This window comes from Muntiacus reevesi, chromosome 15 (genome assembly GCF_963930625.1).
Source record: "Muntiacus reevesi chromosome 15, mMunRee1.1, whole genome shotgun sequence".
Taxonomy (NCBI): Eukaryota; Metazoa; Chordata; class Mammalia; order Artiodactyla; family Cervidae; genus Muntiacus; species Muntiacus reevesi.
Genome location: NC_089263.1, coordinates 26,932,006 through 26,940,647, shown reverse-complemented (window position 1 = coordinate 26,940,647; position 8,642 = coordinate 26,932,006).

The window sequence follows — 8,642 nt, the reverse complement described above, 5'->3', positions numbered from 1 at the left end:
CCTATATCTCTTTGGCAGGAACTGTGTCATGTTGTCCTCCCCGGTTCTGAGGAAGGATAAGAAGTGGGAAGTGTTGGTAGCACAAGGCTACAGGGGATAAAGTAACATTCTGCTGATGGGCAAGAAGGAGGAAGTGGACATTGTATCAGTAACTGGCAAGGTCCACTTACATACCCTTGCAAATCTGGAGCTCACCACTGTACAGACCAGACAGTTAATGTTTAATTAAAGCCACATCTGAAGGGGCAAAGTTACGATGTATCTGGCATTCCGTGAAAGGTGTATGTGCCCCAGCATCAGTGTGATGTCCCAGGAGAAGCACAGTCAAGACCCATATGGTTCATGACATTGTACAGGAGGTGGTGATCAAAACCATCCCCAATAAAAATGCAGAAGGCAAACTGACTGTCTGAGGGGCCTTACAAGTTGCTGAGAATAGAAGAGACATGAAAGGCAAAGGAGAAAAGGAAAGATACACCCATCTGAATGCAGAATTCCAAAGAATAGCAAGGGAGATAAGAAAGCCTTCCTAAGTGAATCAGTGCAAAGAAATAGAGGAAAACAGTGGAATGGGAAAGACTAGAGATCTCTTCAAGAAAATTAGATACCAAGGGAACATTTCATGCTAAAATGGGCACAATAAAGGACAAAAACAGTATGGACCTAACAAAAGCAGAAGATGTTAAGAAAAAAGGTGGCAAGAATACACAGAAAAACTATACAAAAAAGATCTTCATGACCCAGATAACCACTATGGTGTGATCACTCACCTAGAGCCAGACATCCTGGAGTGCAAAGTCAATTGGGCCTTAGGAAGCATCACTATGGACAAAGCTAGTGGAAGTGATGGAATTCTAGCTGAGCTATTTCAAATCCTAAAAGATGATGCTGTGAAAGTGCTGTACTCAAAATGCCAGAAAATTTGGAAAACTCAGCAGTGGCCACAGGACTGGAAAAGATCAGTTTTCATTCCAATCCCAAAGAAGGGCAATGCCAAAGAAGGTTCAAACTACCACACAATTGCACTTATTTCACATGCTAGCAGAGTAATGCTCAAAATTCACCAAGCTAAGCTTCAACAGTACATGAACCAAGAACTTCCAGATGTTCAAGCTGGATTTAGAAAAGGCAGAGAAACCAGAGATCAAATTGGCAACATCTGTTGGATCATAGGAAAAGCAAGAGAGTTCCAGAAATACATCTACTTCTGCTTCATTGACTATGCTAAACCTTTTGACTGTGTGGATCACAGCAAACTGTGGAGAATTCTTAAAGAGATGGGAATACCAGACTGCCTTACTTGCCTCCTGAGAAACCTACATGCAGGTCAAGAAGCAACAGTTAGAACCAGACGTGGAACAAGGAACTGGTTCTAAAGTGAGAAAGGAGTATGTCAAGGCTGTATATTATCACCCTGCTTATTTAACTTATATGCAGAGTACATCATGCAAAATGTGAGGATGGGTAAAGCTCAAGCTGGAATCAAGATTGCCAGGAGAAATATCAATAAGCTCAGATATGCGGTGACATGAGATAATGGGTTCATGACTGTATTGTTGTTGTTGCTCAGTCGTGTCTGACTCTTTGCAACCCCATGAACTGCAGCATGCCAGGCTTCTCTGTCCTTCACCAACTTATGACAAAAAGTGAAGAGGAGCTAAAAAGACTCTTGAAGGAGAAAGAGGACAGGGAAAAAGCTGGCCTAAAACTCAACATTCAAAAAAACTAAGATCGTAGCATCTGGTCTCATCACTTCATGGCAAATAGATGGGGAAACAATGAAAACAGTGACAGACTTTATTTTCTTGGGCTTCAAAATCACTGCAGATGGTGACTGCAGCCATGAAATTAAAAGACGCTTCCTCCTTGGGAGAAAAGCTATGACAAACCTAGACAGCGTATTAAAAAGAAGAGACATTACTTTGCCAACAAAGGTCCGTCTTGTCAAAGCTATTTTTCCAGTAGTCATGTATGGATGTGAGAGTTGGACCACAAAGAAAGCTGACTGCCGAAAAATTGATGCTTTTGAACTGTGCAGTCCCTTGGACTGCAAGGAGATCAAACCAGTCAATCCTGAAGGAACTCAATCCTGAATATTTATTAGAAGGACTGATGCTGAAGCTCCAGTCCTTTGGCTACCTGATGTGAAGAGCTGACTCATTGGAAAAGACCCTGATGCTGGGAAAGATTGAAGGCAGGAGGAGAAGGGGACAACAGAGGATGAGATGGCTGGATGGCTTCACCGACTCAATGGACATGAGTTTGAGCAAGCTCTGGGAGTTGGCGAAGGACAGGGAAGCCTGGCGTGCTGCAGTTCATGGGGTTGCAAAGAGTCAGACATGACTGAGCGACTGAGCAACAACAACAATACAGTCATGAACCCATTGTCCCAGAGCACTCACAAAATAAGGTGGCTTATTTCTGTTTTCCAGATAGAGTGGTCTGGTTACATTTCAGTCAGCCTGCTAGTATGCAGTCTTGAAGTTATGCACTTCTTGAAACTCATTCTTAATTTAGGGCATTTGTATAATTTCAGATTTGTGTATGAAGTGGGACCATTAATATTTTATGTTGCATGATTTAGATTTGCACCACTAAAATTTGCTTAACATGTCATCAAATTATGTTCTGTTTAAGACCGTGAAGTATATAATACATTGTTAGAAAATATTACATAACCACATGGTTAAAATACAAGAAGATTTTGTACCTGATGTGGTACTTGGGACTAACTTCTCTATCTAGAACAAAGTGTTCCCCAGGTTCTCCCTCTTTCCATCAGGTCTCTTGTTTTCACAGTGCAGCCTAGCACAGATCTCTTGTATCATCGTTTATGTCTACTCATTGCCTCACTAGTTTCAAAGATGTATCATGTGTCATTAACCTAGAGAGCTTCATAATGCCGGGCATAATGTTAAGGACTTAGTGGAGCTCAGGGCAAATATTTATTGAATGAAGGAAGAGATTTCATTAGGTGGATCAATGGCCTGGCTGATGGGAGGTGGGCCAGAAGGAGGCACTGTGAATGAAAATGGAAACCACAACTTGGAAAACATAAACTGTGCTCCTCCACGCCATGGTGGCCACCATAGTCCATGTTTAGGCTCTTAACAACTGTCCATAAAGACCCAAACATCCATTCAGGTAAGGCCAGAGACAAAATGGTCTGACAGTCACTTCTCAGACTCTCTTGAGCTCTGAAGATAAACCACCGACTGGTCCAACTTCCCTCTGGTTTATAAATTCTGACTGGTCTTTGCCAGAACCATGCAATGACCCACTCTTGCCTCGTCCCTCCCCAAGTGCTCTGGGAGCCCTTATCCCCTGCCACCTCCCACCTCCCACCCTGCTGCCTTCCCTCTCCCCTGCCATAGAGATGTTTGGGGTTCCTTGTGGCTGCAGCAAGTTCACAGACCTCACTCTGTTTGCCTGCAGGTGTGTCTGGGGGTCTTGACTGTTGGGCTTTGTCAAATGTAAGGAAAGGAGAGATTAAAAAAAAAATACTAGAATAAACAATAGGAAGAATTTTAAAATGTCATTTTGAAATATTTTTAAACTTGAAAAAAAATTATAAGAACAGTACAGAGAATGGCCATAACCCATCTCCCAGATTTCCCAACTAATAACATTTCACAGTGTTTGTTCCACTGCCCCGCTTTCTCCCTAGAGATGTGTATGTTTGTGTGTGAGTACATGCCTTGTCACTAGTCTTTTGCTGAACACTTGAGAGCAAGCTGTAGATACGATGTTCCACAACCTCTAAACTCTTTTGGGTTTAATTCCCCCACACCAGGCCTTTCCCTGCCTAATCACAATGCAGCCCATATAACCAAGGCAGGAAGTCAGCACTGTCAGGGCAGTTCTGTCCAGTCCACATCTCCCATCCAAACATGCATCATTTCTGGGTGTCATATCTCCTTATTGGCAGTTTGAAAGAATCCTCATCTGGGGTCTGTTCTGTGTTTCCTCATGACCAACCTCAGGTTCTGTTGCTCGAGCAGAAACAGTCTGGCCTAACTAGTCCAGGCTCCTTGAGTGGCTGCATCGCTGGATGCCTTTGTGCTGTGGTCAGTCCTGGCCCTCCGAGGGAAGGAACATGGCTGGAGGGTACAGAGATCCACCAGAATTACCACTCAAAGCAGTTTCCCAGAGTCAGAGGGTTCAGCTTGGGGAACAGAAGAGTCTGGCTGTTGGAACTTCCCTGGTGGTCCAGTGGCTGAGACTCTGTGCTACCAATGCAGGGGACTGGGTTCAATCTCTGATTAGGGAACTAGATCCCACATGCCCCACCTAAAGATCCCCCATGCTGTAACTAAGACCCAGTACAGCCAATTGAATATTGAAAAAAAAAAAATCAAGTTGCCGATGTGACTTCATGACTTCCATAGACCAGTCTGAATGCAGTTGCAAGTTGACCACCAGTTAGTGGGAGCGGCATTGTCTGTAATGGTCACTTCTCCATTAAACTGTGAATGTTCAGATGGTTCTAAGGGACTCTTATAGACAGTCTTACAAGGACTTTCTAAATGGTTAATAAACACGGCGGCTCCAAGCACTCATGTTATTGTAACATTGTCAGCCTGTCTTTATCCAGCAGGCTTTTTGGATTGCTTTTGGAGCTCAGAATTTTGTCTCCATCTTGGACCTTTGCTGATATATCTTATCTCTTCAGAGTTTCTTTTCACTAACAACTGCTACTTAGAAAGTTTGTTGGCTCTAGTTTTAGGCAGGATTTTATTTGTCAGAACTGAGGAGAAAACAGGGTCCTTTTAGAAATTTAAGTCTTAAGGAAGAAATATAAAAAATACGATTTCCAAGAACTGAATGAGAAGCCTTTGGATGGAGGGAAGCAGAACACGGTGTATATATTTGAACAAACTGGGTAGAAGCCAGAGACTAAGAGACATTGGCCAGTGATAAATTCCCAACTCGTGAGTTGAAGCGTGCTAAGTCGCTTCAGTCATGTCCAACTCTCTGCATCCCCATGGACTGTAGCCCACCAGGCTCCTCTGTCCATGGGATTCTCCAGGCAAGAATACTATAGGTTGCCATGCCCTCCTCCAGGGGATCTTCCCAACCCAGGGATTGAAATCTTGTCTCTTCTGTCTTTTGCATTGACAGGCAGGTTCTTCACTACTAGCGCCACCTGGGAAGCGTGGAGAAGCCTTTAGTTTAGTTTTCTGCATTAGTTTGTATTTCAGTCTCAGGAAAGCCACTCCTGGATTTTGCCTGACCATCTCCCTCAAGGGCTCTGGTTCCTTTTGTGGGCAGGACTGGAGGCCAGTGGCTGCCTTCCACTCCAGCTCTCTAGTCACTGCCCGCCCCATGGCTCACTTGTATTCATGCAGAGCAAGACACTAGCCCACAGCAGAACACTCCTGAGCCTTGTGTTCGGTTCATCTGGAACCCCTCTCTCCCACACCCTTTTCTCTCTCTCTCTCCACCCCCCACCACACACCACACACACACCATTACCACCACCACCATCTCATCTGCCTTTTTTTTTTTTTCAATAAAGCATTTTATTTAACATATGCACATTTTTGACATAATGCTCTTACACACAGCATTGGTTGAAACACAGCAATAGGCTACACAGTAATAGGCTACATTATAGTCTATGTTATACAATAGTGTAAACATAACTTGCATATGTTTTGGGAAACCAAAAAAATTGTGTGACTCAGTTTATTAAGGTATTTGCTTTATTGGGGTCATCTAGAATTGAACCTGGACTATTTCTAAGATATGCCTATATTTTCAGTTTGCATGAATTTATATGGATATAACCCCATTGTTAGTTGAGGGAGATCTGTATTTGAATGAGGGGTTGGGGAAGAATGAGGGGTAAAAAAAATAACATATAGCATAGGGTATTACATTTATATGATACGTTCATAAAGAATTTGTTAATGTCATAATATATCTGTTAAGTAGTTTTTTTTTCTTTTTCAGTGGGTTTTGTCATACATTGATATGAATCAGCCATAGAGTTACACGTATTCCCCATCCCGATCCCCCCTCCCACCTCCCTCTCCACCCGATTCCTCTGGGTCTTCCCAGCCCACCAGGCCTGAGCACTTGTCTCATGCATCCCACCTGGGCTGGTGATCTGTTTCACCATAGATAATATACATGCTGTTCTTTTGAAACATCCCACCCTCCCCTTCTCCCACAGAGTTCAAAAGTCTGTTCTGTACTTCTGTGTCTCTTTTTCTCTTTTGCATATAGGGTTTTCGTTACCATCTTTCTAAATTCCATATATATGTGTTAGTATGCTGTAATGTTCTTTATCTTTCTGGCTTACTTCACTCTGTATAATGGGCTCCAGTTTCATCCATCTTATTAGAACTGATTCAAATGAATTCTTTTTAACGGCTGAGTAATATTCCATGGTGTATCTTTACCACAGCTTCCTTATCCATTCATCTGCTGATGGGCATCTAGGTTACTTCCATGTCCTGGCTATTATAAACAGTGCTGCGATGAACATTTGGGTGCACGTGTCTCTTTCAGATCTGGTTTCCTCAGTGTGTATGCCCAGAAGTGGTATTGCTGGGTCATATGGCAATTCTATTTCCAGTTTTTTAAGAAATCTCCACACTGTTCTCCATAGCGGCTGTACTAGTTTGCATTCCCACCACCAGTGTAAGAGGGTTCCCTTTTCTCCACACCCTCTCCAGCATTTATTGCTTGTAGACTTTTGGATAGCAGCCATCCTGACTGGCATGTAATGGTACCTCATTGTGGTTTTGATTTGCATTTCTCTGATGATGAGTGATGTTGAGCATCTTTTCATGTGTTTGTTAGCCATCTGTATGTCTTCTTTGGAGAAATGTCTGTTGAGTTCTTTGGCCCATTTTTTGATTGGGTCATTTATTTTTCTGGAATTGAGCTTCAGGAGTTGCTTGTATATTTTTGAGATTAATCCTTTGTCTGTTGCTTCATTTGCTATTACTTTCTCCCAATCTGAGGGCTGTCTTTTCACCTTGCTTATAGTTTCCTTTGTTGTGCAGAAGCTTTTAAGTTTCATTAGGTCCCATTTGTTTATTTTTGCTTTTATTTCCAATATTCTGGGAGGTGGGTCATAGAAGATCTTGCTGTGATTTATGTCGGAGAGTGTTTTGCCTATGTTCTCCTCTAAGAGTTTTATAGTTTCTGGTCTTACATTTAGATCTTTAATCCATTTTGAGTTTATTTTTGTGTATGGTGTTAGAAAGTGTTCTAGTTTCATTCTTTTGCAAGTGGTTGACCAGTTTTCCCAGCACCACTTGTTAAAGAGATTGTCTTTTTTCCATTGTATATCCTTGCCACTTTTGTCGAAGATAAGGTGTCGATAGGTTCGTGGATTTATCTCTGGGCTTTCTATTCTGTTCCATTGTTCTATATTTCTGTCTTTGTGCCAGTACCATACTGTCTTGATGACTGTGGCTTTGTAGTAGAGTCTGAAGTCAGGCAGGTTGATTCCTCCAGTTCCATTCTTTTTTCTCAAGATTACTTTGGCTATTCGAGGTTTTTTGTATTTCCATACAAATTGTGGAATTATTTGTTCTAGTTCTGTGAAAAATACTGTTGGTAGCTTGATAGGGATTGCATTGAATCTATAGATTGCTTTGGGTAGAATAGCCATTTTGACAATATTGATTCTTCTAATCCATGAACACGGTATGTTTCTCCATCTGTTTGTGTCCTCTTTGATTTCTTTCATCAGTGTTTTATAGTTTTCTATGTATAGGTCTTTCGTTTCTTTAGGTAGATATACTCCTAAGTATTTTATTCTTTTTGTTGCAATGGTGAATGGTATTGTTTGCTTAATTTCTCTTTCTGTTTTTTCATTGTTAGTATATAGGAATGCAAGAGATTTCTGTGTGTTAATTTTATATCCTGCAACTTTACTATATTCATTGATTAGCTCTAGTAATTTTCTGGAAGAGTCTTTAGGGTTTTCTATGTAGAGGATCATGTCATCTGCAAACAGCGAGAGTTTCACTTCTTCTTTTCCTATCTGGATTCCTTTTACTTCTTTTTCTGCTCTGATTGCTGTGGCCAAAACTTCCAACACTATGTTGAATAGTAGTGGTGAGAGTGGGCATCCTTGTCTTGTTCCTGATTTCAGAGGAAATGCTTTCAATTTTTCACCATTGAGGGTGATGCTTGCTGTGGGTTTGTCATATATAGCTTTTATTATGTTGAGGTATGTTCCTTCTATTCCTGCTTTCTGGAGAGTTTTAATCATAAATGAGTGTTGAATTTTGTCAAAGGCTTTCTCTGCATCTATTGAGATAATCATATGGTTTTTATCTTTCAATTTGTTAATGTGGTGTATTACATTGATTGATTTGCAGATATTAAAGAATCCTTGCATTCCTGGGATAAAGCCCACTTGGTCATGGTGTATGATTTTTTTAATATGTTGTTGGATTCTGTTTGCTAGAATTTTGTTAAGGATTTTTGCATCTATGTTCATAAGTGATATTGGCCTGTAGTTTTCTTTTTTTGTGGCATCTTTGTCTGCTTTTGGAATTAGGGTGATGGTGGCCTCTTAGAATGAGTTTGGAAGTTTACCTTCATCTGCAATTTTCTGGAAGAGTTTGAGTAAGATAGGTGTTAGCTCTTCTCTAAAATTTTGGTAGAATTCAGCT